The sequence below is a fragment of the Haliotis rufescens genome, unplaced genomic scaffold (assembly GCF_023055435.1).
Source record: "Haliotis rufescens isolate VD_foot unplaced genomic scaffold, xgHalRufe1.0.p SCAF_4, whole genome shotgun sequence".
Classification (NCBI taxonomy): Eukaryota; Metazoa; Mollusca; class Gastropoda; order Lepetellida; family Haliotidae; genus Haliotis; species Haliotis rufescens.
Window position 1 is genome coordinate 22,649,013 of NW_025964112.1, and position 25,873 is coordinate 22,674,885.

General features: G+C 35.6%; 2 long non-coding RNA genes across 2 annotated transcripts; one reads left to right on the forward strand and one right to left on the reverse strand.

Annotated features, from left to right (window-relative positions):
- Positions 1-6,969: 6,969 nt before the first annotated feature.
- On the forward strand, positions 6,970-9,693 carry LOC124128819. Its single transcript, XR_006860279.2, has 3 exons — positions 6,970-7,549; positions 9,266-9,314; positions 9,576-9,693. It is a non-coding gene; the product is annotated as an uncharacterized LOC124128819 (long non-coding RNA).
- Positions 9,694-10,089: 396 nt separating this feature from the next.
- Positions 10,090-11,032, reverse strand: LOC124132173. The gene is made up of 2 exons (XR_006860759.2): positions 10,831-11,032; positions 10,090-10,468 (listed from the first exon to the last, which is right to left on the reverse strand). It is a non-coding gene; the product is annotated as an uncharacterized LOC124132173 (long non-coding RNA).
- Positions 11,033-25,873: the final 14,841 nt, after the last annotated feature.

A 25,873-nucleotide genomic window follows, 5' to 3' on the forward strand; every position in this document is an offset into this window, starting at 1 on the left:
AATCTCCTGTTTGTTTGAACATTGTTTACATAACAATTGATTAGTGTCGAATACGATATTTCTTTCCTTTGGACGAGTGTTACAAGATGAAGTGTAAATGTTACTGCAGCATGTACGTATTTCTTGGGATGTGCAATTGTCAATATTATAAGTTCATATTGGGAATGGACATGAATAGCCGTTTCATTTTATTTTACAACTAAAATTGAATATATTACTTTCACAAAATGGATAATATTCTTTCGGTAAAATATATGCACACATTTCTGAAAGAATTGTCTTGGAATTGTTTTTTATGTCGTTTGATACACAGAACAGTGATATCTAACGATTCGCCAGGTGCGCGTTAGTCACAAACTATTTACGAATTATTCCTCTCATTTTGCATGATATAATCAATGGGTTCTTTCTTTTTTCAATATTGTGATCACAGGATATTAAACTGTTTACTTAATTCTCCAGGAATTGTAAAATGTATAAAATACAATCCATGCCAGGTACCCCGTTGGTTCAACCGTATACGATTATCCTGATAATTTTATACCAAAAGAGCTTTCTTCGCATCTTTTTATTGTGTAATTCTGAGACGAGATGTAGAGAAATAATAACACAATAATGAACAAATATATGTCCAATATTGAATATAATTTTGGTTGTTTTGAAATATTCTTTGGGGTATTTCATTACGTAAATTGATGCCAAACAGGTGCTTGTCTTGTCCAATTAAGATACACGGTAGACTATCTAATTGTTTACATATTCAAAACATTAATTACTTGGTGAAAGCAGTAATTTTATGTTGTGTCGACAAAGCGTCAAATTCCGTTTTCCACATCGAGATTTTGAATACCATGAACGAAAATTAATAAGGGAGATATATATTAATCAAAATACCAGTGTCGTCTTTCTCAGACGTTATCAAAGACATAAAACCAGCCATGACGTCAAAAGGAATGGTGTTATTTTTGGGGTATTTCATTACATTTGATGATAAGGCTAGTGCTCCATTAATAATGGTGCAAAATTAGTCAAATTACACTTACACAATCAGAATGTTGGAATCTAAGGACTATGTTATAGGTTAGATAGGGCCATCCATTTCTCTAATACCTCTTTTTTTATGAAGTACGATTTCATTATTTCTTATGGGTTTTTTTAATAACTAAACCTATACAGTTTCAATATGGATATTTGTGTTGGAATAGTTTGGTTCCTTGTGAACGAAACACCACGAAAATATATTGTCCTTACCCACAGCTAATTCTCACCAATTGACCTGAGTTACAAAAATATAGTGTTTAGCATAGCGGAGTTATGCCCCCTTTTTCTTGTACGTGTGTAACCTCTCTGTCGCCTTTTGACGTCATAGAGAAAAATCATTTTTCGTCATTTACGGCATGCTATTTTTGGCATTGAATGTATGTACGCCTATAACTCTATTTGATATATAGTTATGTCGTTCGGATATTAGGCAGTATTTTGTTCGCTTACAATTTCCGTAAAGCTTCGAAATAAAAAAAATCGTCGCACAGTAGTTTTATCGGTGTACGATAAAAAGTGGAGAAATTTACTGTTTTTCAACGCAGAATAAATTCACGGACAACACTTAGAGGTGTATTTTTTTAAAACCAGTTTAATAGTTGCAGTTTACTTTACACAATCAAATGGGAAATTTAATATTCTCCACCTCTGCGTAATTTTGTAGCCAGGGGAATATCCAGTGCCGCGTGAGCGCTATTCTCGCACATCCTTCATTTTCCGATCTTAGGAAAATGTGCGTCAGAAAAAAAACTCCGCATCCAGAGGGATATGACAAAATCAATAGTTTTATGTATATATTATAACAACTGTAATAATGAACAATGTTTTTATTAAATAAACCCTCACCAACAACCTATTTATAATATGGCTGTAGTGGAGTGTATGTCAGGACTATTGTTTTGTTTTGTGTTCTTTGTTTGCAGTAGATCAGCAAAGAATAGGAAGTAAACACCCCTGGGATTGTGTTGATACCATACGAGATGGAACCTGAATTATATGAATGGGCAGCTGATAGATACTAGCTAGACAAAAAATGTAACATGATAACAAGTATAATATATTTGAATAAGTCCATTAATAACTAAAAAAATGTTGTCAATGCTTAGCCTTTTCAACTGCCCTCCTTTGTCGGGCAGTTAATGGAAGACCTCGGGCTTCTGCAAATGATAATGCCCTGAAAAATAGCGTTACCGTTATTATAGCTAAAATGTATGGAATTTTTTATCAAATAAAAAGAAACAACAATATCGGGTTTGAAACATTTTCTGCAATCAACATGAATGTCACTGACCCACTTTTACAAATATGGAAACGTCATAGAACCAGATGACGTCACTATTGAACGTGACGTCATCGATCCTATCCCATGACGTCACCTAACAACGGGCGTGATAATGGCCCGTTGTCAAGCAATATGAGGGCATTATCAAGTTACAGTGGCTGCTCATTTCTGATAACATGCGGGCAGTTTAATGATAATTCTATCCATTTTAGCTATAAGGCTAAATAACACTGGATGGCCTGCTAGCGTGCAAGCCGAGTTGTCACAGTGATTCCTACGTTGTCAGGGCGCTGAGGTCCCAGTGAATTCGTCCGGATTAGCAAATCATTGTATAAGTTATACCCCCGTGTATACATGTTGACTCTCTTACCCGGATCGCAAGGAAATCCGTGATTCCGCTAAATACATGTAGAGTCCGCGGACTAACGAGTTTTCTCGACCGCCACACTTTGAGCCTGTGTTTGTCAGCTAACAATTTCACGTTGTGACAACGTTGTGATAACATTGTGTTTACGTTGTGGTAACGTTGGGGATGTTACGTCCATATAACGTTATTCTGTGGACTCCCATTTACGTTGTCACAACGTCATGGCCTAACGTTGTGTTACGTCATATTCATGTCGTACCAACGTTGTGATGACGTATTTTACGTTGTGGGAACGTTGTATTTTACGTTGTGGCAATGTTATAATAATGCGTCCCTACAACGTTATTCTGTGTACTACAATGGACGTTGTCACAACGACGTGAAATAACTTTGTGTTATAAGGATGAAATACGTTGTGACCATTCCCCACTAAAATGTTGTAAAAACAACCCAAAAACATGTCCCGGAAATGTTTTAGAATATACTTTAGTCACATGAATGTGTATGATTCGAGATACCTTTTATCAATGTTTTAAAACCAGGGAGTCGAATAGCCCAGTTAACAGTTAGATCGTGTTTTGCTGACAATGTTCAAAATGTAAAACTGTTAACTAGATACATATGACTATAACAAAGTCAGACACCATTACCCTTTAGGCTTGTACTGCAGGAAACAAAATAAGAAAGGCAGACATTGTAAGGGGTTCACAATATGATATTTTCTGGGGAGGGTCGGGTCCTGGAATTTTATCGAAAAAATATAGTCACCGAAAATTCTTGACAAAAATAATTACGGTACAGACATAGTATTCTTTTTGGTGATCCAAATTTAGATGTTTTCCTGAATACAAAAATATTCTTGTCTGTACACAAATTTATAGAAACGACTAACAGATTCAGTAGCTAGCATATTATTGTTTCCAAACTGTTAATCATTAGTATTGTTAAATCTATATTCAACACTAAAATGTATAATTTTAGGATATGTATGAGATGCACACTGTCTTCACTTTCCAGCACATTGTACATATCCTTCATATGAGCACTGTATATAAGTTGCGCACTATGTTTCCACAATGTGAAGCTTCAACTGTAAATTGTTCATTTTCATTATGCAATATTATGTATAACTGTATATAGGGAGAAGGCGGTAATAAGTGCTGCCCTTTGTCTTTTTGGACAATAAAATATGTTTGATAATATTTCATCTTGTGATCTGACAAAGTTAATATTTTCAAGTCAAGATATCAACTTTAGTAAACCACATGAAGAGATAAACATTGCATTTGACAAAATAAATTCAAGTCTTATATTTTCTTTGTGATCTTCATGACCTTACTCAGAAAACCATAGTGTCAATGAGGCAGACTGACTGTAGGTGTGACAAAAAGTGATATTTCACCTGATCTTATTTATTTCACTCTAGCGAAAGTATGTTTTCAGCATGGCCAGACTAAACAAAGTATTTCATGATTAAATACATACCGGTAATACAAATATCAAAACGTGTTTCATTAAAACAAGAGTGAATTTCTGTGTGACATTGATATAAAGAGCTGTAGTACACTGTCATTAAATTGATGCATCTGTTGAGTTTACTGTTTACACAGAATATACTGTTTTCGACATATCAGATGAATAGATGCCTTCAAGATTGTTCTAAAGTAGCATGTAATGTTACACACTGTGATTAATTTTCCTTAAACTTCTCTATTTGAGAAGAATGTTGTTTTCTAAATAAGCAATATTTTGAGAGAAGGTGAATATGCATGGCTTATAAAAAATGTTATTGTAGTAGGAATATTATTACAATATTATTGAATTATTCATTTCAGGCCAGCGAGTCAACACAATGAAGTACTAGTATCCGGGTGACGGATGTCTGTAGGAGATTTCTGCTGACAGTAACAGACTGGTTACAATGTGCGTCCTGTCAAAGGACGAGGATGTGAAAAGCCATATTCATTCAATCAACAAATGTGCTTCCTGTCACATTTCACTTAAATAGGACGAGGAAGTGAAAAGCCTTATTCACTCACAAATCAACATGGCCAATATTTATCGGACACTGAAAAAGCACATTGTACCATTTGTTTACAAGCAAGAAAGTTATTTTCTCCTGGAATTTAACTAGGTGCTTTTGACTGACAAAGACACCCAGTCCATGTTAAGTTTTGAAAACTTATATTGTGAGAAATAAAGATATGAAAATTTTGGTTTGTTTTCCTTTGTTAAATATGAAATATAAATCCAGATTGTTCCATCAACATCATTTGTACCGATACATATATTTTATCTTGGCTTGATTACCAATTGAAGTTGATTCCTTTTTATCTTTTGTTATTTTATCTGTACTCATATCTGATCAAGACATTTTCAAACTATTCAGGATAAATGTATTAGTAGCTTCCTTTTGATATACAATTACCTATCATCATACAGGATTAGGTGAGGGTGTTCAAGAAGTTGGTAGTTGTATCAATTCTTATATTTTTTCAATTTCATGCATTATTTATATTTATCAATTTTTAGTTTCCTTTTAACTTATTTTAAACAGTTCACACATTATTACTTTTGTCGTGCACGGTGCAATCTCAATCGACAATAATCAGTTAAGTAAGTGATGTTTGAAGAACAAGTAAAGTATCATCTGTCATTGTACACACTGAATAGAGTTATAGCCCCTTCTGAACATGTATTTTGACACACAAATTATTTTCATAATTAACATTGTAATATGTTAAAATGAAAATCATAGCAAAAAAAGTGTCTTTTGTCAACTGGACTCATGGCAAAACGATAGTGCGTTGTGCAGCAAACACCATTATGAAACGTGAAATAAACATGATCTCAATCTTGATCTAGAGTTCGCCAATTAAGCCACGCATTGACTGAGCAATTTTGCAAAAGTACACTGACGTGTTTCATGTTATGCGGTTTATTTACGATACAAAACTTCTGTCATTGAATGTACTGTCACATTGTACCTATATGCCGACTAGGTTATGATAAAACAATCTATTTCTGAAATACGTATCTCGAAATGCACCTTTCGATTCACTTCCGGGATCCTGACAGCAAAATGCTAATTCCAGTGTATTACAGGCATATTTTAGTTGGACCTCACGATTTAATGTGAAATATCTTCTGTATAAGATACAGAGGATACCATGTTTTGTTTGTTTGAAATGTCCATCAGTGAAATGCACAACATGCTGTCTGTTCCCTATGAGCTGATGCAACTCACACTGCATGGAGCTATGCTCTCCAAGCCTCGTTTTCGATCCAAGATGGCGAAAGTGTGAAAAAGGTCAATAGACAGCACCAACAACCAGATGACCCACATTTAGGCTACTTCAGTCAGTGCTTATTAGGCCTTTTCGGAAACAACAAATATGTTTCTGTCTCTTCCCGAAAATACAATTTTTCATAACATCATTGAGCGCTTTAGACTAGGGCTATACATTGTAACTAGCAGCCTACAGAGAGTGGATCTGAAAATACTTCCACTGTTTTGATTCCCTCTCTTCGCTGTATAAGAGAAGTCTAATCAACCTTTCCCATGGCCTGAATGAGCCACATTGTTTCACAAAAATCATAGTCAGAAGATTAGTACATTTTAACTTTAAAAAGAAATGATTTCAGAAATAACAAGGAAGAAATGGCGATAACTGTCAGTTGTCAGTAGGCGATGCATAAGTTAGGCCTATTTACAGACCTATACGCTTACCATCAAAACCCGAACAAATATGACGGCTACAAAACGCCGCCAGACTGAATTCTGGTCAAACATATACTGCTTGCCCTTGGTAATTACCCTTGGTATCCATAAAATAATAATATGGAAAAAAGTCTTTGGCCTTCTTCATATCTATATACATCATGTTCTGTGTATCAAATATTAATATCAACACTGACGCTCAGTGAAAGTGACCGGCAAACTGCATTCAAAACCCCGCCACTTCTGAATAATAAATCATTTGACTATCTGCATGTACAGAAACACATCAACAAGCGGAGACTGCTTTTGAAAAATTAACTTCCCTCATCCGAATTCACAGATCATCTGTCCAGTTCCAAATGCTGCACAATCACTTGGTTGTAATATGTCCAGAGTGAACTAAGATGGCTGGTGACAACACATCTTCCGTGAAAATGTGACGTAATTCTGACGTCACTTCACGAGGCAACAGGTTAAACTTTTCAGCAGTCGCTCTCACGTCGCAAAAAATGCGCGCCAATTGTTTTTAACTGTAATATTGCTTGTGACAACATTTAGTAGAGATGGTAGATCTACAAGTGGTTTCCTAAACATCATTTACAAAAAGTGTTGTAATGTCCAAAGCACAACGTTATCACAACGTTAATTTGCAACGTTGTTGTTACGTTGTGGAATAACGTTACAATGTAACGTAATACTAACGTTGTCATAGAGATACGCAATTACGTTCTGAAAATTCAAATGCCGAATATAAAGACAGGTAATGCATTACTGCCTTGGTATTCTGACAAGTTCATGTTGATTTTGATAAAGCAGTTCTATTCCTTTATGACTATCGAGAAGCAAACTCTATAACGTTTCACCGACGTTTCAGAAACGTAGTTACAAAACGTTATAATAATGTTGTGACAACGTTATATCACGACGTTACCAATCCACAACCTTTCCACAACGTTGTGACAACGTCGTGTGTTAGCTGGGAGGGCGTTCCACTTTAACCCAATTTCATGTACTAAAACAATGTCAAGCACTGAAACAATATCAGCTAGCCTACCATTCTCCTCGTTGTCAGACAACAGTGAACAACCTTCCAGACCCACTGCCGAGATCGGGTATTCTTACATCAGCATCGTCAATGGTAATGTTTTCAGTGGTGAACTGTTTTCGTTTTGGTCGCTGGGCTTGATTCCCAGGGAATGCACGCGATAACGAAAGTAGGAACGTCCTTCGTCTTATAAATAGTACGTCGTCGTCCTGCAATCAGTTTAATAGGCCGCCGTGATACAGCTGAAATGTTGATATGACTGTGATGCACACTTGTACTTACTTACTTACTTTGGAGATTTAACATGCGCTTTCCGACTGATGCGTATTTCGCACACGGGGGACACTTGTATGTAGCTTCCCCTAAAATACCATGTGACCCGTGAAGATCCGTACCTCTCTTAATATTTATGCATGACCCCAAGGTCAAACTACAAAACGAGGTTTTCCCCGCATGGCGGCAGAGCAAACACCAGAAGTGATTTATCGCTCGTCACGCATGTCTCGTTCAGTGTCGTCAAGAACTTGGTTCAAAGTCAATCTAAGAGCGCGAGGAGTTCCCCGTTGAACGGGTGCAGGCTAAAACGGCACCCCAGCAAAACGTCACCGATTTCTCTGGCGAAAACGGCACCGCATTTGGCGAAAACGGCTATGTGTCGGGCGAAAACGGCACCTCTATTTTTAATAAGGATAAGAACGATTTTTGTAGTAATATATATGGTTTATTTACATGGTCACAGTTATCACAGCATGTTGTTGTTTTCTGACATTCTTCTCTCATGCAACACATCGAAAGGCCATTGTGAATAATTGTGGTCTGACAGCTCCATGTTAGGCCTCTTAAATACAGTTTCAGTTTAAATTGAGTAAAGGTACTTAAAACTTCAAAGTTTATAGTGTTTTCACATTAAGTTAACTGCGCCTCCCAATCAGTGGGCGAGTAAATTGGAGTAGGGGTTTAATTTCTTACTTGTTTTATTTCACAATTTCACAATTATTTGTGTTTGTAAGAGACGACTTGAGTTTAATTTCTATTATTTTTCTTCAAAGCATGTCATGTTTTCACAATAAGTTGTGTTGCGTATAAGCTAAGTTGGATTATAGTTGGAGTAGAGGCTAATTTCTAATGTACACTGTTTTTAGCATCTCACAATTATTGGTGTTTGCAAGTTACCATGTAAGTTTAATAGCACTTATTTGACCAAGGTAAAAGAAAAAATAAGGTGCCGTTTTCGCTAGGCCACAGTAGCCGTTTTCGCTCGAGTCGAGGTGCCGTTTTCGCCCGGTGACGTTTTGCCGAGGTGCCGTTTTCGCTATAACCCCGTTGAACAAGGGATTCCATTACAACAGCGATGGGTTCATCAACAGTATTAAAAGAACGTATAGTGTGCTTTAACACTAAATAACAATGACCACTTTGACAGGTCACGTTACCTTTCATGGCATATGCTGTTGTTTTGAACTAATATTGATGAGCGTAACATGAATGGGCTAAGACAGCCATAATGACTGATAACCAGCCTTTTAAATGTGTGTAAGCGCTATATTTTATTTATTTTCATTCTTGTGTTTTGGGGTATTACGGTAGTCTATAGATCTAATTAAATATGATTATTATTAAGGTTATAGTTTATACTGTGTCACGTACGTATATTGCGACCGTCATAAATGCAAATGTTTTTGGCTATAGATCTAAATAGTTTTTTTTTGTATAAACCCAAATCATCCACGATCATCCATTAAATTCAGTTCTGTTTCATAGTTGAATGTGTGTATCTAGTAATCATTATGTTTCCATTGTCGTCCAAAGGATTCCTGTGGCCCGACTCCTGTGAAATCCCACATAACTTATATTAGAGGTAAGGACTATGAAATAAATATGTCGTATTCATGTTCAATTAATCAAATTAATTTGTATCAATGGGTATGGCAGTTACATTAAACTCCAACAATAATTCTGGGTAACAGACCATGCAGTTAATGCAAATTATAAATTTTTTATTTTTTTTAAAAGTCAAAGTGACTCGGCACAATGTTTGAAGTGTAGAACACTTATTAAATTGCATTCATACAATTGACATCTGCATGTTTTTCTTCACAACTTTAATGTATTTTTTCAGAAGTGAGGGTTTCTACAGCAAACTGTTTCTGTGCCATCAGACAGATCGAGCCAGTGCTATGGACATCAATTTAAATACAATGTATGTACATCGTGTAATAAAATATTTGCGTTTCAAATGATTTGACACTTTTATCTCTCACAGGCAATTTTAGCACAATTCTATAAGAGTGTGCAAGGGAAACCATAATCAGGCAACTGTCCACAGCTGATTGATAGTTTTGAAAATTCTGCAACATGGACTCTCAAGGATGTTAAGGTTTGTATTTCTCCTATTTTTTCGGCTGAAAGCTGACTACAGTTAAATAGGAAAGGGGTGCAAAGTAGTGGCAATAGTAAAGCCTTGGTCTGCCCCCACACTAACACCAGGCTGTACAAGATCAAGAAAAATACCAGCTGTAGACAAACATGATACAAAGTTCACAGCATCGTGAGGGGCTATACCAATCAGGCTTTAGAGTGGGCGGCTAGTTTTGTAAAGTGTATAAAACTTTTGAGTTGAGGAAAAAGGCCAATGGGATTTGAATTTTTATTTCAGTGCAGTCAACAGCATAGTCCTGGGTCTTCCAGCCAAGGAAACAGTGTCAGAACAAACATAATACATGCTACACATTTTGGTGGCACTGGGTTGATCAAAATATAAACATCACTTGAAAGTATCACAGTCAGTAATGAAATATAATATTGCATGAAACGGGTCAGTTCTAGTTCTTGATACTCCAAAATTCTCAAGAGCCAGATGGTTATTGAGTAGATGGTTCTCCCATTGTTCAGCATGGACCTGCATCTCCTTTATTTCAAATTGTGCCTCACACCCCACATTCTGTGTGGAATGATCATTCCCTTCAACATCATGTCCATCACACCTCCTCCTGGAACCAGGTTCTCCTCACACTACAAACAAAATAATACTGATTTAATATAAATGTTTCATAAATAAAGTAAAAAGAATTAATTATAATGCAATCTTGATTTATGACATTTATTGATACACATATTATTATAGTGGATAGTTGTAAATTCTTACACTATGACGTTCTGGCCTATAGGATCAAGGGGGGCTTCCTTGGTGTTGTGGCCACAGTCCATGCAAATATGGATGGGATTGTCCCTGATTTCAGTATTCTTTGCACAGGGGCATACTCGTTTACAACACACAAATCAAGGACTGAAATTTAAAACCTTCAATTCAATTAAGTCCCCAAATTGATTTTTAATTTGTGTATGAATATAAATCGTAAAAAGAATCGGCCTACCTTTAGAATACAGTACCACAAACCTTTCAAACACGTGATCATACCCTATGACGTAATTTGTAGTATTTTGTTGCTAATCACACCGGCGAGACAATGCCCAGTGACGTCAGGGGTCATCGTGTGTGCATAAGCTCCTCCCAGTGATCTATCATCTCTACACGCAATGTCATTGAATACGCCCTGCGGTGTTGAGAGTTTTGAGTATTTGTTTACTAATTATTAAGCTGGTTCCCGGCTCCCTATGCGCGTCGTCAACTTGCGCCAAGCTAGGAGCCGGTACAGGCCAAAATAAAAAACACTCAGCGTGTTTATTTGACGTCACATCCGGTGATTTTCAAAAATGGCTACGCTAATGCCGGTACAGAGGAGGGAGGGACACACCTGTGAAAAGCGTGTCATCTTGCGTTTGCTGTGGTTAAACCAAAATCTGATGGCGGGCAATTTTATAGAGTGGAAAATTGACAAACAAAATCAACTGACAACAGTCTCGCTAATCTTTTGGAGCGCTAAGGCAGATTAAAAGTGGTTCATGGGTTGAATTCTAAGTCAAGACAGTAAATATTTAAAAAAATTGTATTTCTGAAATTCGATGATTTTGTTTGCGTTTGTATATTCACATAAACCTAAAACAATTAGATCCTGCCCTCTAAATGGTTAAAAGAGCTGCATTGTTGACATATTTATTTACAAGAATTCACTTCTATATTTTGGAGCACCTTTAGAATACGGTACTGAATTCTAAAGGTAGGCCGAAGATTTTATAGATTTTCGGGCAACGAGGTCCATTTACACCTGGTCCAGAATGAAGGCTTACAAAATTCCTCAAAATGTTATGAAGTAGAGAAACTGACACAGGCTTTCCCCTTGGATGATAGAGGGACATATTTGTCCCTCCTCTTCAACCCTCACTGTGAAGTCGAATAAAATTCAAACTGCAGCAGTCACAAAGACACTTCACAGTTTTGAATACGGTGGGAAATTCCCTGTTTGGTCATGTCATCCACTGGCATTTTTGGCCAAGCAAAATTACTGAAAATGAGGGGCATAGTAAAAAAATGTCGACATTTTTTTTACACATTTCTAAATTACCACTCACGGCGTTATTTACAGCATGTTTTGAAATAATAAGTTCGGCTATTCACTCGGCGAAATGAATTTCAAAAATAGCATAGCATCACCGGTATCTGTCGTTGATCAAATCCTCAATGATCATTCCAAAACGTCGCCGATAGCCTTAGAATAGTTTAGAATGTCTTGGAAAATACGCAAACACGAACGCCGAAGTGAACTTTCCGTCATATATATTGGACAGTGTTTACAAAATCACGTTTCACGTATACCGGTTATGAGATGCCTGTAACATCATGTTAATTTTATACTCAGCTGCGATACATACATCCTTGAATTCCTCATACAGAGTCGAATCAAATGACGCATGGTCCTTGTCACCAATACAAAGTGTGTAGATGAAATCAATCAAAATAAATTAGGTGTGAAAACGAACGCTGTGCTCGAAAAACTACACTTGTTAGAAATGTAAACAGAGCAAAAAAGATTTTACACAGTGTAGCATTTTCTCCTATTTTGAACTATCCATTCGTCTATTCATTGAATACATTGGCACAACAATTTCAGAATATGCATGGGAAGAGAATCGTATGAAGAATTAGGGAACTAAAAAAAGATACATTGCAATGGTTGATATTTTCAACAGAAATTGTCAAAATTTCCGTCCTGTGTGACGCCATGACTGACGCAAAATCACGCACAACGACAACGGTATTTATCGGAATTTCTGACTATTTCCGTTGGTTTCAATGAAAAATATCACAACAAATAACAGTACACTAATTGTCGGAATGCTTCTGATTACTTACATGTCATATTTATGCATGCACGATTCCTGAATCAACGAAAGTCCCATCTTAAAATCCCGCGTATTGTTGACAGTGAACACGCCATTTTATAATGGTAGTGATGTCATACGCCAACGTTGTTGAACATATTAGGTAATTTCTTGGAGGTGAAGGTCTTTGAACAATGTTGAATGAAAGCACACACGATCATTGTATCCTGCTGTTTACAGTTATAATTATTTTGTAGATTTTGCATATCTTTAATACATTTTCTCGCCTACTTTGGATATTTGTCAATGTTCGATATGATATTATACGTAGATCTAGGCCACAACGTGTATCTACCTTTGATAATCTCCTGTTTGTTTGGACAGGAAATTGATAAGTTTATATATATAGTGTCGTATACGATATTTCTTTAATCTGGACAGTGTTACATCATTACCTTACGTTGAGTCACATATTTTTGACAATGCAGTTAATAATGAACTGTACAATGTGCAGAAATGTTTTTATTATGCTAAATATTGAGATATGCAAGACAGCAATGCCCGAGACGAGGTAAGAGAACCTCTTCTCTCTGATTGTTTGGGGATAGTTGTAATGCATTAATAAAAGGTTCCATGTCACAGAGATAACTCCTTTTGAGGAGGATGCCCATGTCTGTCATGTTCAGTATGATGGAAAGCAGTTTTCTAAGAACGCATACCATAAGACCCCATACCATCTTTACAACGATCTTGAAAATTATCAACATAATCACTTGACACAGGTTTGATTTATGTAAATAGTTACTAAATACCATCCATGTTAAAAGAAAATCGACACCTGGACGCACTTAGGTGCAATCTTAGACTACATTACTACTATAGTAATATTTGTAACACTTTGAAACGGAATGTCACCTTCATACTGCTGTCACTCAGCTACAACGTTGTACAAAGTTAGAAGTGATGACTGGGTGAATGAATAGAAACCATCCACTATTATGATTATGCCCATTTGTTGAGTAATGGACATTGACTAATTTCGTTGGTATTATTAATTGTATTGCATTTGAATGTTGTTTAAAAATATATAGCTAGAAAATATCAACATCGGCCATCGTTAATTGCTATTCTATTCCAATTTCAATATTTTCAACAGAGGTTTTATCATTTTAAACGTTATCATCCAATAAATATATTGCAACCACATACAAGTCGTACAACACATTTCTATTTTGTCAGAATAGTCACATCATATTTATTACGAGTTATTCTTTATTCCTTAAATGGAACACCAACCCTCATAAAATAAACTTTTTCGACGTCATGGAATGGAAAGACAAAGTTAGGAATATTTTCAATGCGACATTTATACTTTATGGGTGGCTCTACATATGTCGACATATATAAACTTCCTACATGCGTATCTCTTTCAAATACCTGAGAATATTTTATTCGCTCAAAGTTTTCTGACAAGTGTATAATAAATATTTTTCTCGCATAGCACAATTTGGGGGTGTATTCGAAAACCTGCGAAATGTTCATGCAAAGAATACGCTAGACTATGTTTACTATCATTTCTCTTACATATCGATATCATGTACGTAAAATATATGAAGAAAATAATTTTGGAAATTTAATTTCCTACAATTAATTACAATTTAAAGTTTGAAGGTCTTTCCTGCACCCGACGGTGGCACATCTAACAAAATGACTTAAAGTAGTTTGTGATGTTTCTCAGTGGAGGCTTTTGTAGAAGGGTAGCGCTTCGTCTAAAAATAGCGACCAATGAAAAATTACATAACATAGTGTATGTTTAATATTTCGAAGGCGCTCACAGCCATCGTCTCATTGGCCTGTACCGGCTCCTATAGTGTGATATTGGAGACGGGGCCCAGCTTAACTAATTATAGCCTGCGGCGGCGCATTTTAGAGCAAGCGCTAGTTTACGAAAGCACTTTTATTTTTTATATATTTTTTATTTCGTTTTTCTCGTAATTGAAGTGGATAAAATGGTTATAAATGGGAACATATATACATATTTTATTTTTTCGGTTCATTAATTTTCATTATTATGCACAAGAATGCAGTTTATTAGGGATTATATTGGCGCTGAACACATCCAAATGTCGCCAGTTTTAGGGTAGGTTACCCCGAACTCTCTATCATTACCCCTTGGATCCCCTTTACGATCAATCAGCCCTTCACGATCATAAGGGTTAGGAACCCGTTTAGTTGCTATTAGATTACCCGAAGTCTATCCTTAACCCTTGGATCCCCTTTACGATCAATCACCCCTTTACGATCATTAGGGTTAGGTACTCGTTTAGTGGCTATTATAGATTATATAGCGGCTCCTAATATTCTTCACACAAAAACGTCGAGTAAAAAGGATGAAATGGTTTTGTGTCGAATATTTTGGCTACTGGAAACTGTCCTGGAACATTCACACAAGCCACTTTAACTGGCTACATTTTTTCAGTACTGATTCAAAAGCGAACTCACCGTTGGGTTGTCACTAGTCATGCTTATTCCTCCATTGTTCCTTACTATTATCCACATCATCCTTACAGTGTTCCCTACCACACTTTTCTGTCACAAAAATCACCCGACGAATTATTAAATACCATATCATTCATGCGCACTCGCGAGTTCGACGTCTGACGTCTGACGCCTGGAGCCGTTTTCATTTCGCGGCATATCGGCTCATTCCCCACCACTCGGTACTTGTAGATTACGGAATGGGACGAGTGTGCCAAATGGTATCGGGATCATTCGTAAGTGTCCGTAGACTAAAGTCGCGAGACACCATGCCTACCCGTAACCTTCGTAAGTGTCCGTCACCTATTCGACCGTTTTCGTTCAGTTCCGTAACGTCATAGGCATGACTAGGTAAATTTGCACTTAGTTGAACAGTGTGGACGTAGCTCAGTCGGTTAGCTGTCAGGCCAACAATCCGAAGGTCACGGGTTCGAGTCCGACTGATTCTGACAATAAACTTGTTGCTTGTCTTGAGACATGTGACCTACGGCAGAGATCGTCCTCGCGAGAAGTTGTGGTACTGTAATTTAAAGGTGCTCCAAAGAATCCAACAAGAAAACATTGATGCAGAGCATCAAAGTTCCCCCGCCACATGTGATGCCTCACAAACGCATAATTATGATGTTACTGAAAGGCATGATGGAGCATAATTATATTAACCACAAATAACACAACGCTGTTGTGGAAAAAAATATTATTTATTTTGAGTATTGGGCAATACAGTTGATACATTTGCCTAGGGTAGGTCTATTTAAAATTAGTTTCTTGTTTAACGCCGCACTCAGCAGTATTCCAGCCATATGACGGCGGTCTGTAAATAATCCAGTCTGTACCAGATCATCCAGTGATTGACACCAAGAGCATCGAACTACGCAATTGGAATATGATGTTATGCATCGACCAAATCGGCGAGCCTGACTACCCAATCCTGTTCGTCGCCTCTTAAATTACGGCAAGCATAGGTTGCTGAAGACCTATTCTAACCTAGCTGGGTCTTTATTTAAAAAGTAGATCGAAGGAAATGGAAGCAATTTCTGGCACAAATGTAAACATGTGGAAATAGTATCAAAACTGCCAACAACATTGGCAGATGCACATACTCAAATAATAGATCACATTCTTTTTACACTTGGCATTTGGTTATAATAATGTAAATGAAAATACTAAGGGCTCCATATGGCAAAAACGTTATACTAGATAAGGTCTTTTTGTCACAACAACAGATGCACATACTCAAAATATTATCACGTAGTTGGAGAACATTTCAATACCGGGGCTAATCAATAACGGAGATTCCTCGTCTCATGTTACGTTTTTTGGTCAGTTTCTTTTTTGTATTTCTTTCTTTCAAAGAATAGCAATTGTGATCATGATGAGTTGAGTTACTTTTTTTTCTTTCTATGTACTGTTTTTTTTTATCCAGTGTCAGTAACTGTTGTGGAATGTGGTTTACTTGTAACAATGACTGGTTTGAGTTCATATGATGATGATTGATTGGTTTGTCGTTTAACGCCGCACTAAGCAATATCCCAGCTATATGACGGCGTTCTGTAAATAATCGAGTCTGGACCAGACAATCCAGTGCCTAATATCATGAGCATCGATCCACGCAATTGGGATCGATGCCATGCATCATCTAAAGCCTGACCATCCGATCCCGTTTGTCGCCTCTTACGACAAGCATATATAGTCGCCTGATATACTGTTAAGATGCAACATAAAAATTCATCCGTACTACTAAACAGAAGTAAAACCGCTTGTCCATTCGGATCAATCTGACCCAAACCATTCCGCTGATGAGAGTCAAATAATGCATACGAATCAAAATCCGTAAAAATTGCAATGGAGACATCATTAAAAGTTACCAAAAGTGACGGGGATATCAATATTGCTTGTTGAAATGATTCTATGAAATTTGTTTTCCCTGCTTCAATGTTTGGAGCACCTGTGACGGAGCCATAACACTGATCTGTTATGTAGACAATATCGCTTGAGGCAGTGGCTGCTGGGAGCTGATTATGACCTAAATACCCCTCATAGCCTTCGGTGTTAACTATGTGACTGTAGAGAGCTGTGCCTTCATCCAACAGATTATCGAGGTCAGTGGAACACTGTACAGACGCAAATAGATTTGAGCCATGGGACACAAAATATATGAGTGGCCAGAGCTACGGCTGTACATTGAATTCCATTAAACGGTTAAAAAATACTACAGCCTTGATGCAAATTCGGCGACACACTACTCCGATTTTGCTTTGACTTCGCTACCAAACGTTTCACATGTGGCTATGTGCGGTGCACTGATTAAAAAACACACGGGGGACTGGGTTAATTCAAAATACGGAATAGTAACTATTCCAAATATTTCCAGGGAACATGAGTATCCAAACAATCAAAAGTGTGGTATGTAGAATGTGGAATTCAGCCATATTACATTTAAATTGAGATGTCGTCGTTGTTCATGAATAAGCATATTCAGAACATATTTTTTATTATGCTGTTATTTACGATCTCCGGAGCACAGTTCTTCTTTTGTATACACCATGAAAATCAGAAAATTAGTCCTTGAGGAAGAAAGGACATCGGATTACACATGAATGGTTTAATAATGTCAGCTAATGACCAGAAACGGCCAGATGCATCAATTAACTACATAAAGAAGATTTTGAAGTATCTCTTATTGCTGGAAAAGAATAGCATCAGCATTCCACGCACATGATTTGTATGTTTTGTTTCCGTAAATGCGTGGCTTGAAATTTCAAATAAACCAACATGTCGACATACATACTTCAAAATTAACGTTTCCCGTATACTTCCCCGCCTTAAGGGCGGGGAAGAATAAAGCATAAATTAAAACAACTGTAACTGTTTTATATATTATTTATTTATGTCTGTATATGCATTCATATTAGGTTTATATGTGTAGTCCATTTCAAATCTAGAAATATTTATATTCTGACCAGAAAAAAATGTTTAAAATTAATTGTTTGAAAGTCGATATGTTATCATCATGTCACCTACATTAGTATAAATATTTGTTCCCGGGTGCCGTTGTACAAACCAACCTTAGACCTAATTTTAAGACTGTCCATATGTTAAGGTATGGAAGTTACGATCACCGACACGCTAATATCGCTTTGTACAACGACACCCAGGATATATATATATAGATCTATATATATATGAATTATATATGATAGTATGTAGTATTAATGTGACAAGAAAAGAAATCAATATTGTATTCAGAAAAAGCACGAGTATTTCGTACTGAAACGTCATGGTAGCTGCGATAAAATCAATAGTTGATAAGCGATATTCGCTCATCAGTTTTGCAAAAACATGAATGAAAATTATTACTTACGGTGAACAACTTCCCCATAACTTGTCGGATGGCTGCCAGTCATCGTTTCCGCAAAGATAAATCGACCGGAACTCATAGATTTATCTCACCTCGCATCAGAAACGCATTCGAGGACACGGCGATGCTCCGATGCCATTTTGAAAGCTTGCGGGATAGCCTCGTTTTGGAGTTTGACCCCAGGGTCACGCATAAATATTAAGAGACGGCTAAATATTAAGAGACGGCTATTGATATCTTTTCCCGTAAAAACCAAGCCTCGTTCTCATGTACGACCTACATATAGTAAACAAAGTTTGCTAGCAGACGACAGATTCACTCTCTAGTCTCTGCCAACTGGACAAACTGGGTATTTACTGAAACAAATATGTACCATTTTCTTCATCAGCTAACAGCAACTGAATTCCAAAAAAGTCATTCAAAATATGATTTTACTTACCTTAAATAATCCATTTCTCTCATCAGTTCTTCACTTGAATTGACTTTATACAATACAATTCCTCAATTATCAAAAAAAATCAATCATTCCACTAAGTTTCATTGTTGTAATTTTTCATAAAATAATATTTGTCTCTTCATCTGAGCTTGAATTATTTTCATCATCACAGTATGTATTGTCAATTGGAAGTACTGTTGAAATGTTTGTCTGTCCTCAAAATAATCAATTTCCATCACAGTTTCAATGTGCTGTGAATCAATGATATCAATGATGCTTTACATGAACATTTGGATATAGGCAACGGGCGTTTCTTAGTCAACAGTATTCTGTCTTCATCTATATTTTCTTCCCATTTTATTTCCATGTCATTGTGTTTTTTTATCCATCCATATGATAAGCATTTGGTATGATGTTCACTAAAGGATATTGGACCCTGTATAGCTAAAGTGAGGATAAATTCTCCTTTTAATCTATGAAAGTTCAAGGCAGTGTCAGATGGAGGTATTAATTTGTATAAATCTTTTGATCCATGGTTGCTGAAACAGCAGACTCTTCGAACCATCTCAAGCCAATCAGTGTATATACATACGTGGATACTTGTCAAGATAAGTGTAAGGTTTATGTTTAAAGTTCCTATTTATAGACTTGTATGAGCGCACGAGAAGAGCGTGCCAAGAACGATAACTCTAGTATTTTGTTATGTTGCTGAGTGAGAGGCACGCTTGTAGCGACCAGAACTGGGATACGACCAGAACTGGGATAAACACCGTAGAGAATTATATCTGTGGCATGCAACTATGTGTTTAATTGACAAACATTTAATAAGAGCAAAATCATCTGTACTTCTTGTGTTTTGTATTTTTACTCCGTTCTGCAAAGTGCGCCAATGGCAATGCTACTGACTCGATGTCCGACATTTGCAGCTAAATATAGCAGCGTATAAAAGTGGTAATGCGGAACTAAAGCGGAATACAATATCGCTCATGACAAAATGCAATTCCTGTAAATATGGTCGTGTTGCTTATTATCTGTAATTACTGCCCATTGCCATGTTTAATTTCTAACCATGATATCACTCCCAAATGTATTATTTAATTGTCTATCATATCATAACCTTTGTGAGGTGGTGACATGTTTAATAACAGAGTAAATTTTCTGTTAAATAGCTATCTTGGCCACTTCTGAACACAGTGTTTCCTACAAAAATGCAAAAGCCAAATGAAAATAAAATTATTCTCTAATTTATGTATTTTAAAGTTGTTATGCCACTCATTGGTGGGGATACAAGCGTAATAATTCAAGTTCCTAGGATGTTTGTGTTATGCAATTTTGCAAGAGTTATGAGAGTTCGACATATTTCTTCTCATACACAGTAAAACAGCAGGTAAATGTCTAGGAATAAATACTCATGACATTGTACAATAGGCCATGATGTTCACAAAATATATGTGGGAGGGTATGTACATCAATATAATAATATTAATTATTTTGAATATAACTAAGTGTGTCATTTAACATCAAACAATGAATACTCAACATGTCAGAGTTGAAAGGGGTACAGTTAAATTTGTACTGTTCAAGGGATTTCTAAGCCCCATCACCTCACAGCCCTCTGGCAACTGATGTGTGTATTTTTGTTTGTATTCTCAAGTCCCAAAGTCATTTTTTGTAAATATTACTATCATTATCATGTTAGATTTTAGTGGTAACAATTATTCAAAATCACTCCATTTGATTATTGTGTACATGATGATAAAAGCAACTATTTTCTTATATTAATGGTGGAGGTACATGTAACTGCTTCCAGGCATAGCAGATGCAGGATGTGAGAAAGTTTGTGCTTCATCTTAGAAGTCTAACTTAAAAAATAAAAGAAACTAATTACATATAGAAATATTAGAGTAGAAATTGTTGAAAAAGATTTCTCTTGTTAAAAAAAGATTTCTTTAATGTTCCTTTGATTCACCCACAACACTATTCTTTTTCTCATTGTTTTAAAGGAAAAAATACATATGTAATAACCGGTATGATAAAATCTCCTTCCTGGTCAGTATTAAAATAACTGGGAAACTCATTGAACCATTCCTGGTAGCTTATTGACATATATACGTTGAAGCTTTCAAAACCGTTTTGCCAGCAAAATGCCCTCATATTTCTGGGGAGACCATATGGAATCTAAATGATATTATTTAATATGATTGAAATATTTAGAAAGGTTTCAAAATTACCAACTTAAGACAGATAACATATATTTAATAAACCCATTACTAATAGAGAACTGAACTTGTTATCTCATGCTCTGTCATCATTGACATTAAAATTTGCAAGACAAAGCAACAGTAAGAGTTATCCTCCCTTTACAACTTGATCAAAATGGTCGTCTGGTCCTTGCTGTTGAAGGCCAAGTGGCTGAAGTTTCTAAGATAATATTTCTTTGAAAGACGAGAATGTGTAGGTAAGTCATTATACCTTTACTTTTTACCTTTTTTCTGTGGTTTCTATCAAGGCAGATACAGACCTAGCACAATGTCATACATTGTGCAGTCAGTCCCTCCATGATGATCAGTTAGCCTATTACAGCTGTGAAGGGGACGAAGCTTTTTTTAAAACTATGTAGTTTCATATTCAAAGCTTATTGTCAAAGTACATGTTTCTCAAAGGTTGTAAATGTGATTGACAATGTTCAGAAAACAAAACTCTCAAGATTCCTTTCATTCTTGAAAGCATAACATTTATGCCACTTCTGGTTGAGGGGATGTGAGTAATAATATAGTCAACAATCTCTTAACATTAGCAATATTGACCCATAGCATTCAGATTCTCCTCACAGGTTTGAAAGGTTATTTACTATCATCAGCCAAGAAGAAATCTTAATATTCCATTAATTGTAGATTTTAAAGGTGTTATCCCATTTCTGGTCAAGGTTATATGAATAATAATATAGTAAAAAAATCTCTTAAAATTAGAAATCTTGACTCAAAGTGTTCAGGCTTTGCTCACAGGTTTGAAATGTTATTTACTGTCATCAGCCAAGAAGAAATCTTAATATTCCATTAATTGTAGATTTTAAAGGTGTTATCCCATTTCTGGTCAAGGTTATATGAATAATAATATAGTAAAAAAATCTCTTAAAATTAGAAATCTTGACTCAAAGTGTTCAGGCTTTGCTCACAGGTTTGAAATGTTATTTACTGTCATCAGCCTAGAAGAAATCTTAATATTCCATTAATTGTAGATTTTAAAGGTGTTATCCCATTTCTGGTCAAGGTTATATGAATAATAATATAGTAAAAAAATCTCTTAAAATTAGAAATCTTGACTCAAAGTGTTCAGGCTTTGCTCACAGGTTTGAAATGTTATTTACTGTCATCAGCCAAGAAGAAATCTTAATATTCCATTAATTGTAGATTTTAAAGGTGTTATCCCATTTCTGGTCAAGGTTATATGAATAATAATATAGTAAAAAAATCTCTTAAAATTAGAAATCTTGACTCAAAGTGTTCAGGCTTTGCTCACAGGTTTGAAATGTTATTTACTGTCATCAGCCAAGAAGAAATCTTAATATTCCATTAATTGTAGATTTTAAAGGTGTTATCCCATTTCTGGTCAAGGTTATATGAATAATAATATAGTAAAAAAATCTCTTAAAATTAGAAATCTTGACTCAAAGTGTTCAGGCTTTGCTCACAGGTTTGAAATGTTATTTACTGTCATCAGCCAAGAAGAAATCTTAATATTCCATTAATTGTAGATTTTAAAGGTGTTATCCCATTTCTGGTCAAGGTTATATGAATAATAATATAGTAAAAAAATCTCTTAAAATTAGAAATCTTGACTCAAAGTGTTCAGGCTTTGCTCACAGGTTTGAAATGTTATTTACTGTCATCAGCCAAGAAGAAATCTTAATATTCCATTAATTGTAGATTTTAAAGGTGTTATCCCATTTCTGGTCAAGGTTATATGAATAATAATATAGTAAAAAAATCTCTTAAAATTAGAAATCTTGACTCAAAGTGTTCAGGCTTTGCTCACAGGTTTGAAATGTTATTTACTGTCATCAGCCTAGAAGAAATTCTTAAGATTTCATTAATTGTAGATTTTAAAGGTGTTATCCCATTTCTGGTCAAGGTTATATGAATAATAATATAGTAAAAAAATCTCTTAAAATTAGAAATCTTGACTCAAAGTGTTCAGGCTTTGCTCACAGGTTTGAAATGTTATTTACTGTCATCAGCCTAGAAGAAATCTTAAGATTTCATTAATTGTAGATTTTAAAGGTGTTATCCCATTTCTGGTCAAGGGCAGATGAGTGATGATATAGTTAAAAATCTCTTAAAATTAGAGGGGGCACAGGTGGCCATGTCTGTGCAGAGTTGCGTCCCTTGGATCCGCCAGCAACCTATGATGGTTGGTTCGAATCCCGGTTCACCCCAATAATGCTTCTAGGTTTGTCAGCACCATCACTTTGGGCTTTCCTCCCACATTAAGCTGACACACCGTGATATAACTGGAATAATGTTAAAAGTGGTGTTAAACCCAACTCACTTAAACATTCGAAATATTGACCCATTGCATTCAGATTCTGCTCACAAACTAGAAATGTGCTTTGCTATCAGCAGCCAAGAGAAAATCTTAAGATTCCATTAATTGTAGATTTTAAAGGCGTTATCCCATTTCTGGTCAAGGTTATATGAGTAATGATATTGTAGAAAATCTCTTAGAATTAGAAATATTGACCCATTGCATTCAGATTCTGCTCACAAGTTTCAAATGTTATTTACTATCAGTAGTCATGAAGAAATCTTCAGATTCCGTTAACTGAAGATTTTATAGGTGTTATCTCATTTCTGGTCTAGGGGATATGAGTAATAAAATAGCAAAAAATCTGTTAAAATTAAAAATATTGGTCAATAGCATTCAGGTTCTGCTCACAAGTTAGAAATGTGATTTACTATCATCAGCCAAGAAGAAATCTTAAGATTCCATTAAGTGTAGATTTTAAAGGTGTTATCCCATTTCTGGTCAAGGGCAGATGAGTATTAATATAGTCAAAAATCTCTTAAAATTATAAATATTGTCCTATTACATTAAGATTCAGTCCACAAGTGTGAAATATTATTTACTATCATCAACCGACAAGAAATCTTTAGATTCCATTAATTGTAGATTTTAAAGGCATTATCCCACTTCTGGTCAAGGTTATATGAATAGTAATATAGTAAAAAAATCTCTTAAAATTAGAAACCTTGACTTAAAGTGTTCAGGCTTTGCTCACAGGTTTGAAATGTTATTTACTGTCATCAGCCTAGAAGAAATCTTAAGATTTCATTAATTGTAGATTTTAAAGGTGTTATCCCATTTCTGGTCAAGGGCAGATGAGTGATGATATAGTTAAAAATCTCTTAAAATTAGAGGGGGCACAGGTGGCCGTGTCTGTGCAGAGTTGCGTCCCTTGGATCCGCCAGCAACCATGATGGTTGGTTCGAATCCCGGTTCACCCCAATAATGCTTCTAGGTTTGTCAGCACCATCACTTTGGGCTTTCCTCCCACATTAAGCTGACACACCGTGATATAACTGGAATAATGTTAAAAGTGGTGTTAAACCCAACTCACTTAAAAATTAGAAATATTGACCCATTGCATTCAGATTCTGCTCACAAACTAGAAATGTGCTTTGCTATCAGCAGCCAAGAGAAAATCTTAAGATTCCATTAATTGTAGATTTTAAAGGCGTTATCCCATTTCTGGTCAAGGTTATATGAGTAATGATATTGTAGAAAATCTCTTAGAATTAGAAATATTGACCCATTGCATTCAGATTCTGCTCACAAGTTTCAAATGTTATTTACTATCAGTAGTCATGAAGAAATCTTCAGATTCCGTTAACTGAAGATTTTATAGGTGTTATCTCATTTCTGGTCTAGGGGATATGAGTAATAAAATAGCAAAAAATCTGTTAAAATTAAAAATATTGGTCAATAGCATTCAGGTTCTGCTCACAAGTTAGAAATGTGATTTACTATCATCAGCCAAGAAGAAATCTTAAGATTCCATTAAGTGTAGATTTTAAAGGTGTTATCCCATTTCTGGTCAAGGTGATATGAGTATAATATAGTCAAAAATCTCTTAAAATTAGAAATATTGTCCTATTACATTAAGATTCAGTCCACAAGTGTGAAATATTATTTACTATCATCAACCGACAAGAAATCTTTAGATTCCATTAATTGTAGATTTTAAAGGCATTATCCCACTTCTGGTCAAGGTTATATGAATAGTAATATAGTAAAAAAATCTCTTAAAATTAGAAATACTGACCCATTACATTTAGACCTTTGTTCATAGGTTTGAAATGTTATTTACTATCATCAACCGACAAGAAATTAGAAATCTTGACTCAAAGTATTCAGGCTTTGCTCACGGGCTAGAAATGTTATTTACTATCATCAGCCAAGAAGAAATCTTAAGATTCCATTAATTGTCGAGTTTATATACTTTATCCCATTTCTGGCTGAGGGGAGATGAGTAATGATATTGTAAAAAATCTCTTAAACTTAGAAATATTAACCCATAGCATTCAGAATCTGCTCACAAGCTAGAATGTGATTTACTATCCGCAGCCAAAAGAAAATCTTCAGATTCCGTTAACTGTAGATTTTATAGGTGTTATCCCATTTCTGGTCGAGGGGATATGAGTAATAAAATAGCAAAAAATCTCTTAAAATTAGAAATATTGACCCATAACACTCAGGTTCTGCTCACAAGTTTGAAATGTGATTTACTATCATCAGCCAAGAAGAAATCTTAACATTCCATTAAGTGTAGATTGTATGATGATATTGTGTATAAAATGTCATAGGT